At 24.8% G+C, this 10,372-nt stretch overlaps 1 long non-coding RNA gene across 1 annotated transcript; it reads right to left on the bottom strand.

The window, feature by feature from the left end:
• Nucleotides 1-233: 233 nt before the first annotated feature.
• LOC111034450 lies at nt 234-6,346 on the bottom strand. Its single transcript, XR_002604541.1, has 4 exons — nt 6,230-6,346; nt 5,970-6,080; nt 2,769-2,872; nt 234-311 (listed from the first exon to the last, which is right to left on the bottom strand). It is a non-coding gene; the product is annotated as an uncharacterized LOC111034450 (long non-coding RNA).
• Between the last annotated feature and the right edge of the window lie 4,026 nt (nt 6,347-10,372).

Below are 10,372 nucleotides of genomic sequence, written 5' to 3'. Positions count from 1 at the left end.
GACATTTTATTTATTTATTCTGTTTTGTAATATGAAATGAACTAATTACATCATAAACAAATAAATAAGATATTTGGGAGTAAAGATGAATATTTTTGTTTCATAATTTGTTGATACATTCCAATTTTATCATGCTAATAAGTATCATATTATTATCGTTTAATTAACTAGATAAGGTATGGTAAAAACTAAAGACTAATATTATAATAAATCTAAAACGAATTTTTTTTTTCTAACTTACCTAACCTAAAGACTTTATGGCTGATTCCCAGTATATATTATTTATGTTTACACCGACTGGTGAACGTGACCTAAAAGAGATAAAATAATGGTTCAATGCCATAGGGACTAACCACTGTTACCGGTAACGATAAACATAAAATATTTTTCATTACCGATCCATATAAGTAATAATTTATGTATATTAACAATGCAGGAAGATACCATATCTTATCTTTACAGTGGAGAAACCAAGGGATTTTTATAAAGGGAGAGAACTACAAATCTATAATCACCGTTATATAAAGTAAATATTTTATACAGAATGATTCACCAATCATGTTATCCCCTTCTTTTTCTTTAACTACGTAGTTTTCCAAAATCTGAGTTTTAGACATTTTAAATCATAGTTAGAGACAATGTTCTCAAATTCTTGAGATTTTTTTTCTTCTACTTAAGTAGTGTCCTGTGAAGATAGAAACTTCTGTTTTTCAAATTAGAACTAACTCTTCTACTTCAAATTATTCAGCAGATAATTTTTTTGAAAATACTTCATAATCTAAATTCGTACTAGTAGTTTTTGAGTTATTTAAATTTGTGTGCCTACTAATATGTCCATGATAATGGGTGTGGAAGATAATATGGCGGCAATGATGATTTGATATTTTAGTCATAAATATTAATCCATCATTATCAATAATTTGTGTAAAAATGTAACAAGTAAAATAAGGATTTAATAATTACATCTATTTAACTTTTTTGTAAAACCATTTTTAAGGAACATATTAATATACTATTAGCATAAAGCATAAACATTTAAAAAACTGAGAAACTACTTGTTTAAATTTTGAATCATGTACACCAACATTTTTTCTTTAAATTATCCACAGAATAATGTACATCTGTTCTGTTCTCATTTTAAAAAAATAAGTTTGCATCACCACAGGACACTTAAGTAGTACAAATAAATTCATGTATTTGAAAAATTGTCCTTTGATTTTTAATGCTCCAAAAGTTTATGACATACACAAAAATAAAACAAACTCACACAAATACATATACCAATACATTCATTGGCACTGCTCAGGGTCTAAAATATAAAAGACTAAAGTCAAAATTTAAATGTATGTTTAATTTGTTATTTGACAAGCACCAATAGTTTCGGATGCGTAGTCCACCATCCTTGGTACACCACTGTTTTAAACCTACTATAGAATTTAATTAAACATTAAAGCAGAGCTCTAAAGTTTGAATACCTACTCTGAAAAAGTAAAACAAAAATATAAATTGTAATAAGCATCGTAACCACGTAGCTTATAGCTATAGCCTAAAGTATGTTCTGTTATCATTTATTTTAATTTATAAATAAATAATGACAATAGTAAAATGTATTAGAACTAAAGGCTGTCTGATAGTAAAGTGTTAAATTAATTTCAAAATCATTAAAGATTTATTGTACCTATGAAACACGATTGCAGACAGCTTACCTTTTTTTTGGAACATGGTTGTAAAAAAAGGTCGGTTGATCGGACATTTTATTTTAGCCAAAAAACAGACAATATTGCAAACGTTTTTTTTAAGTGACGTTACCAAATTATTGTGATATTACTATGGAATTATTCATAGTTATAACTGAAACCACTATATTATGTATTGGAGGACATGGGTTATTAAGCTAACCCTTGTACAATTTATATATGAAAGCTCTCTCCCTGTTGGTACTAATTTCTAAAAAAAACTATTGGTCATAATTAGTCATCAATTTAATAATACAATTTAAGTTAAATTAGATTAAATGACATTGTTTAAATATTGATTCAAGTATAAATTAATAAAAATATTTTATATTATATTTGTTCCAGCTCAAATACTTAACTATCAATAAATTCGGACGTTCCACAAACAATTAACCTTCTTTGGTCATTTACATTTTCAAATCAAAAAAGCACGAAAGTTTTTCCTGATTTTATCCTTTTCTCGTTCGTTCATTCAAATTCCAACAGATGACTCTAGAAGTAACTGATACGCTCGAGTCGACTCTATCAGTTATCACTCTGTTTTCATTCCACCATGGTGACTCGACTCAGCACAGCTACTGTCACACACGATATGTTTGAGCTACTTCGGTAGAAATCCAAATACTGAGTTTAAAATCTAAATTCGTTATTCCTCATAAAGTGGTGATAGCGGTGAATGGTGATTGGATGGAAGCTAACATTCATTAAAATTTAATAAAATTTCTGTCTATGAGGAGCACACAAAATATATTTTATGGGGGTATCCTGTAAGTCCATAATATGTACTATATTCGATTTTAAAATATTATCTCATACCAATAAAAATGTATAATTATTCAATATTAGATCATTCTTGGTAGGACGCCCTCGATAAACATCCAAAGTTTAATTAATTATATTAATTTAATAAATAATCATTTACTTAATGGTTCAATATTAATAACAAAGTAGTAAACAGAATGTAATACAGGAATAATTTAAAATATGAAATAGCTTACAACTATGTTTAATAGTACTATAACTATAACTTACTTAAACTAATATGTTAATTTGAATGAGCCATTATGAATAAAATGTGGGCAAGTAGTTGACTGCTCTGCTGTACAGTAAGCTTCGAAGTTCCTCATCATAGGACACTGAAATGGATGTGTTAAATTTAAATTCAAATGACAAACCATTGCATACGAAAAATTATTCGGAACAAATACCATCTTATCAGTCTATATATATTTTTTCTAGGGATATTTTATCATTTATTTATATTGCTACTATAGACATTTTATTCAATAAACTACCGTCTATTAGTAATAAGGTAGATTGAATTTTTTTTGCTCAAAAAACATAACATTTATTATGTTTTTAATTATTATAATGGCATATATTTATATCATTATACATAATTGTACCCTTAACTTTTGACTCAATACCGAATTCTGACTACCTAGTACCTACTGGAAAACGGTGTCAATATCTGGCAATATCTTGAAATTAATCTGAATATTTTGAAAATGTGGTATCTAGTGTATAATAAAATATAAAAATATACATAACAGTTATAAGTACCCACAAATAATGTTTATAAACTACAGCAACATATATCTAAAATTGTTATTCCTCGTTTAAATATCTAAATTCTTCTAAATTTGAAACAAATTTGATCAAATATCTGTGCAAATATTTTACAAATATATTTTTATATTTTGGAATATCAGTAAGAACTACTTATTAGAAAACTTTCACAAGTTTTACAAGAGTTCTTGTATTTATTTCTTCATTTCAATCATTTACTCGCAGTCAAAAATGTTATCATGCATAAATAAAAAATAAAATTTATTTATAAATAGAGAGCAAAATATTTTGAAAAGTATGGAATATCTAGTGAATGCTAATATGAATAGTTGGTGCAGAAGTCTCTAATATCATTTATTTCTGAATTACAAAAAAACAAAAACTGGTTTTATAATAATCTGTTTGAAAACCTATTTGTCTTCATTTTTTCATTTTTTTTCTCCTTATTATTTTAATAGGTATTGTTAATTTTTACTTTAACTTCCCAATTTTCTACCAAAATTCACTATCAACGTTTAAGGCTGAAGCATTTTGTCACACACACATACACAAGTCATTGTAAAATCAATAAATTTATATATTTATCACTTCTGTAAGAATCGAAAACTGTTATTTCTAAAATATTGTAATTAAACAAGTTGTTTATAATAATAATAAGGGAAATATTTTTAAAATTAAAAAATAAATTTATTTACAGACGAAGATCTTGTACTATCACCATTCACCGTATTATACTCTCATCAAATGAGTAAATTTTTTTCATTAGAAATATATTATGCCCCTTTTCCAAATAAAACCGAATGAATTACCCCAGCAGAATTTTATACTGAAATATGGTTTTAACATTCCACTCCACAGTCTACTCCTAGCCATTTCTAAGTGTTAAAAAAATAATCAAATCCAACAATTTGCGAATCGATAAAAATATTTTCATAGAAATAAATAAGAAATGTGGAAAACGTAAGTTAAATACCAATATTATTCTTGCTGAAATCATATATAAATTTAAATATGAGGAACAAAAATATATAACAATTGTCACTTTAATATTACTCCTTAATATTTAATGTATACATAATTATTGTTATTGCTAGTTCCAAATAGGTATAAAAATTGCATATATAAAGCGATTATTTTTGTTCAACATAATATAACCTATACAAACCGGTTTTATAGTTTAAATTTAATATTATAGATACTTTACATCATTAATATAATGTTACTACTATTGGTAAGAATTGAATCAAACTGCGCTATCTATACGTATTTTCCCATTCACACTTAAAATGAGCTTTCCTTTATTTAACCTATAACGAAACTTCATATTAGTAAGTTATAAGTTAATACTAACACAGTAAATCGCATTAATGTAATAAATTCTACGTTGAACATAATGTAATAAAATAATATTAAAATTTAATCTTATAAATTTTAATTTTTATAAAACGTGATAATTCTCTTATTTTCGACTAAGTGCTTATATTGAGTAGATCCGTATAAAATGTAATAATAACTTATTATATAAATTTAAATATAATTTAAGTAGAGTTAATAACATTATACTCGTTATAATATTAATTGTTACATAATTTGTTATGAAGACTTAAATTAAATTATTCTAAAACTTACTGTTCGTTACACGTTGTAAAATGTGTATTATTTATTTTTTAATTTTTTAATATCAATTTATTACCGTTATAAAATACCTACCTATTAAAACTGTATGTAACGTACCAAAAAAACCTAAAATTCTGACATACTCTACATAAATCAATAAAATAATGCACAACCTAGGTTATGAGAATTAAAATATATATTATATTACACACAGCGGACCGTCGTGTTTTAAAGTTCTCCCTTTAATTTAAATATTAAACTTAGTACTTAAAATGGTTATATGACTAATTTCCATACATGATATAAAAATTTATTGGCATAAGACTTTTTAAATTTTTATTATTTTTTTTTTAAATTACTGTCGATAAATATTTGTTGGCTCTGTTGAAAATTTGAAAATTAAAGTTAAGATCGCTTATAAGTTGTCAGGTTATTATAGTTAGTTTGTCTTAATAACGTTCACAAATATAAAAGATATATACGCACGATTTTTACGAGTAAAGTTCAATTTTTGACAAAATTAGAATCACAAAATTTTCAAATTCTTTTGAAATTAAAATTTATGAAATGTTCGATTTTGTAGTTAAAAAATTAAAAATATAAAACAAATATTATCATAAATATGTTATACTGTAGCCAAAAAAACTAAAAAATAATTTTAATTTTATATTTCAACAAAATTAGATAATATTAAAACAAAGAATATCAATTTCAATTATTTTTTTTTTAATTCAAAAGTATTATTTGAGAGTACTTGAAACTGTTAACGTGTACTATGATATTTTATACACACAATGACATTTTCAAATGCAACGTTTTGGTAAAAAATAATTCAACTTACCATATGGATATACAGATAACTAATTGTAAAATAAATTATTCTCTTACAAATATTATAGCTATATCGTATAAAATATGCTTAGTGATATAGGCTGACTTCCTTGAAACCGTTTTTGTATATAATGTTTAATCATTGAATTCAAATTTAAATTAGGTACACATAATGTATTTGTTAAATTTGAAAATACATTTCAGTTAGTCACTTACTCAATGACGGGATATACTCGATTCCAACTATACAGCACAGCAATTACCTACCTCTTCTTATAAGCGAACTTAAATTATCAACGAATCGTAATTTGTCGTTTGTTAGTACATCTGTGAACAATCAATTACAAAGATTCGTTTAAACATAATTTCAACAGTAAGAAACGGAAGATGGTAATGGATTAAAATAGAAAATACTAGGATTACTTAATAACATAGTATAATAGTATAATAGTATAATAATTTATTATTATCCATACACAATAGGTATTAGGTAGTCAATAATACCTCCAAGGATTAAGCAAATGTTTTAATTTAAATATTATTTTATCATTAAAATAACATTAACGTAAAATACTATCATGGAATATAATTTTCAGATAACTAAAAGTTCTGTGTAGAATATCTACTGTATAATGCAGTTTCCATTATATACATACATAATCAATTACGATTAAGTAAAAGTATTGGATTACCATAATTTAAAAATAACTGAATACAATATAGATATTCAATGCTTGGTAAGTTAACAGTCGTATTTTATTAATAATGAATAATTTATTGAATTATAATTAACTCCCAAATTAATTCAGTAAAAAATAATTTATAATTTAAATTGATAATTGTAGGTAGCTTATCATTGTTTATAGTATTCATTAGTATTTTAGTTTATTTCAGTTGAGTTACATGACATTTTAGTTAATTACAATGTACAATGTATGATGATTTAAAACAATATAAACTGAAGCCGTTTATTTATAAATTATAACCACCACCGCCATGGTATTTATTAATTGTTAATCACACTGATTATTTCAAGTCATTTTAGATTCTGGGCTATTTTTAAACGGTTATTTTGTGTTTATTGTCACCTTTGGGGGAAATAAAAATAATTCAATCTGTTGGTTTCTGTTAGAAAGTTGCACTTCGTTTGTTTTAGTTGGTACTTTGGGGATTTTTAATAATAAAAATGCTTAGCGCTTTTCAAAATAATGACTTATTATTTTATTGTAATTCATAAAATATTATTCGTAATGACTTAAACTCTTAACTACTAAGTATATTATTATTTATTGTACACAATACAATTTCCAAAATAATTGGATTAAATTTATTTAAAGTTATTTATACATTATACCACATAACTTTTTAATTCTAAAGTATGTTGGTATTATTTTTGAAGTTTATAACAATAATATATTATGTAAATATATAGGCTGCTGTCCTACTATTAAAATCATTAATTCTTAAATAAATATTAATTAAATTAATTCAGCCCACAGTATTACTAATAATAGTAAAATAAATAAATTGCCATAATATCTATATGAATATGTTATCAAATATACTAAGTAATTATGAGAGCAGGATTGCTCCAGCTCAGAATCATTTTTTGTGTCGAGTGGTTTATCATTTAATTCAAATTACAAACACATTCATTACTGCAATGTCCTACTCAGAGACGAGGTGAACCAGACACCTACTATACAGCATACTATACAGTATACAGTAATACAGTATACATAGTCAAAATACCATGGATCTTGTTAGCACATTTTCCACTCTGAAATTATAGAAGAATTATTTTGAGATCAACTGTGGATAAAGAGAGGCTTATTGGGTTAGTTAGACAAATCAAAGTCTAAAACAACATGTAAATAAATTATTATTCTTAATTGTTGAGTATTTTTTTTTTTAATTTTTTTAATTTGCACCCCACTCCCCCGCCATTTTAAAATCCAGGCTAGGCCACTGCAACATAGTAACTTCTTAGGCTTTATTTTTACAACTTAAATATATATATAGATCTTATATACATGAATTTTCAATTGAAAAGATTCAATTGGTAATAATTATATTCAAACATTTTTAATGCACTCAAAAATATCACGAATTTCTTTCATAAATCATCCATTTTTTTTTTTTGCTTCTAGTAAAGTATACCTTTCAAAATTGATAAAATATTATTTGTTAAATGATATCTGATGCAAATGTAAAAATAGTAAAATAATAATTTAACATATTTATTAGTTTGTGTTTAGAAAATAGGTACAATATTATGTAAAATGTCCGTTCTTTAGAATCTATGTACTATAATATTTAGAAAAATAAACCTTTGAAACTTTTTGAATACTCCAGTTTGATAAAGTTTCAGTGAAGTAGGAACCTATATTAAACCTAATTAATAATTGAAAATAGAATTAACGTTGTATTCTATCAATTACTTCATAAATAATGAACATATTTTAAACACAAATTTGAAAATGTGATTTCGTAAAAAATATATAACTCAGGAAGAGCATTTTCCTAGACTGTAATGTGAGTTCGAGCGAAGCGACACTTAACAATGGGTTGAAGAGAAATTAATTCTGTTTTCCATAAATATTGATTTACCTTTTAAACTTATTACTATTATAAGGTACATATTTTAATAGTATGATACCATTCCAACAAATGTGAGATTCTTGTATTATTTATGTAGTTTGAATTATGTTTGTCTAATAAAACTGAGTATGAGTGAGATTTTATGGGCAATTACCTACAACAAAGAATTCAAATACTTAAAATATGGAAATGAAGTATATACAATGTATATACATATTTGATATTGTATTATTTTAGTATATAAGTTTGTCACGTTATTTACTACATTTCTTATGGACAAATTACCTATCCTATAAACTAGTTATTGTTGGAAATTTCCAATATTACTAAAGTGTAAATAATATACTTTAATATTATGTATGAAGTGGATTCGAGTATGCAATATTGCACATTTTTTCAATCTACACAGTAACAGCATAATACGATGAAAGACGATTAATTATCTAATAATCTATTAAAGGAGACTTAATTCCTACTATTTTATTAAATATTCAATAATATGTACTAACATTTAATAACATTCTGAAGGATAAAGTTTATTAGAAAACAAAACTGATTTCATGTCTCTGTGAGTGAAATAATTACTTGAAGAAAAACTCTGCAAGGTATTTAGACAACTGTTTTCCTCATTAGCACCTCGTTTAATTCCGTGCTACTTTTAGCAGTGTACGAGTTGTTTTCCACCCATTACATGACTTTATACCCATAAAATCAATACGAAACCTTCTCCATCATTCCGTTATGTTATAAAAAAAATGTATTTGAGGCTACCAAACATACTATTAGCAAACTATTTTCAGAGGTGCTACTACTGGGTAGTTTCTTATCAACTGTGTACCTGTATTTTTCAAACCATGTGATTAATTTTACTTATTGTACAATAGTTAATAAAAATTACAAATACTTAATTTAAATAAGAAAAATAAGTAGTAACAAGATATAGTTAAATAAATTATAGCAGATAATGTTAAAATATTATGTTTTAAAAGTACACAAATTAAATAGAAATAATGAGAAATTATGTTGTGTTTGCTCATAAAATATACAGTAGGTAATGATAAAATAAAAAGTTCTATTGTACCTATATTAAACGTTAAACATATATCAATTATAAAACGTCAATCATTATAATGGCTGACATGATATTAATAAAACATTATTTTTATATAACTTGAAATTCAAAGGAAATATACAAATATTAAAGAGTTTATTCGAAATAAAAAAGCTACCATTATTTTAGTTAAACTACAAATAATATCCACCTATCTTGATATATTTAATATAACATATAATTTAAATTAAATATCTTAGCGTCACCAACGAAACATTTTCCCATAAAAATAACACAATATTATCTATAGTTTTCTACAATCAACATTAAATGTTCCTCCTTCACCCACTCGGTATGTCTCAGAATGTTTACAAGTTTTATAATGCTGGGCTGTAGTAAAGTTGATGGCTGACTCTACCGTAACTAAATTCATATAGTTTGATACTTTTGTCATTATTAATTTCTCTGGATGAATTTTTATGGAAAATAATATGAAAAATATTTTATTTCAATTCAAAAAGAAGTATAAAAAAACTCATGACCAATTAAATTGTTTTATTGAACTTCATTTATCAGTTAAAACTTTTATTAAAAACAAGATGAGTATTTTTTTTTGTATTTTTAGTATGTCTAAACTTATTAGTAAAGTTGCCAATTACTGTGAAATGTGTATTTTTCAATTCCTATTTCTACATTTTAACTTTAATTTGTAGAACTTGAAACGATATGTTTCTTGTCTGAGTTTTTCTTAGTTTTTTAGCCAATTTATTATACATATATATATATGAGACAACCAATGTCAAAAAGTAGTACCTACCTATTTTTAGAACGTTTTCATAAATTCAGATAATCGATATTTTGCCATAGTGTTTCTATAGTTAATTGGCACTAATCCTAATTGGTAAAAATTTTAAGTTCTAACACAAAGTATATCTCTTATTTAATTTTTGATGTAAAAATTTGGTGT

The sequence above is a fragment of the Myzus persicae genome, unplaced genomic scaffold, assembly GCF_001856785.1.
Source record: "Myzus persicae strain clone G006 unplaced genomic scaffold, MPER_G0061.0, whole genome shotgun sequence".
Classification (NCBI taxonomy): Eukaryota; Metazoa; Arthropoda; class Insecta; order Hemiptera; family Aphididae; genus Myzus; species Myzus persicae.
The sequence above is the reverse complement of the archived record's forward strand: the minus strand, read 5'-3'. Positions and strand labels throughout refer to the sequence as shown.